Here is a 1125-nt window from a genome sequence, read left to right as displayed (position 1 = left end):
AACTGATATTAAGGGCTGAGGTGGAGGGCAAATGTTTTGAGAATGATGAGGGCAGTGAATGTACATATATTCTTGACACAATGGATGGATGTATGGATTGTGATGAGAATTGTACAAGCCCCCAATAAAATAATTTTAAAAATAAAGAAAATTAAAAAAAATTTTAAATATGGCTAATGAAATGTCCATAAACTGTGACTTTATTTAGAAGGCAAGTGGTTTAAAATAAGGATATAATTAGAGTCTAAATAGACTTTGTCTTTATCTGTATTAGCCTATTCTAGGGGATTCAGAGGCTTGAGTTCAAGTCCCTTTGTAATATGAATGGAGCTCCATCCCCAGCTGCACCATTCAGAGCATTGAAGGGATTCATCACCATCTTTTCCTCACGTCTGAACTGGTCCACATCTTTCCTATTGTCTTAGCTTGGGTTCCAGGGGAACAAAATCAGCTGCATATATATATCTGAGCAAGAGCAGGGTCATTTGTGTGTGTGTGTGTATGAGAGAGAGAGAGAGAGAGAGAGAGAGAGAGAGAGATTGATTTACCTCAAGGGATTTTATTGTAGGGCTGGCAGGTCACAAGTCCATAGGGCAGAGTAGACTTTGCAAGCTTTGTAGATGATCTGTAGATCCGGCAGAAGTCTCGATACTTCTGCAGATCCATGTCCCAGGATCTTTAGTCAGGTGACTAAAAGAGTGCAGGGTCAAAAGAGACAGAGAAAGCTTACCCACAACATCCATTTATATTTTGAAAGCAGATCATATCCTCAAGGAGATTGCCCTTTCGGCTGATTGGGTCATCAGATCAGACCACACACTGAAAGTGATATTACATTACAGAATAGTAATCAGATCAGTAATTGGCCAAGCATCATAGCCTAGCTAAAATGAAACACAAAATAAACCAACACACTCATTTTTTTTCCTGTAAGTACTAGTATTCTAGAAATAAGGGTCTATCTCGTTTTTTTCTTTAGGAATGTTTTCGGGCAGAAAAGAGACCCCATTTGAAATATAATTTAAGGAGAACATTTATTAAATCTTAAGAGAGACAAGGACAATACAAAACACAGACATATCATTCAGATGAGGGAGGCCATTAACAGGAGGTCAAAATGGCATC

This window comes from Echinops telfairi, unplaced genomic scaffold (genome assembly GCF_000313985.2).
Source record: "Echinops telfairi isolate 266 unplaced genomic scaffold, ASM31398v2 ScPeMD7_818;HRSCAF=1258, whole genome shotgun sequence".
In the NCBI taxonomy this organism is placed as follows: Eukaryota; Metazoa; Chordata; class Mammalia; order Afrosoricida; family Tenrecidae; genus Echinops; species Echinops telfairi.
Note: the sequence above shows the minus strand (reverse complement) of the source record.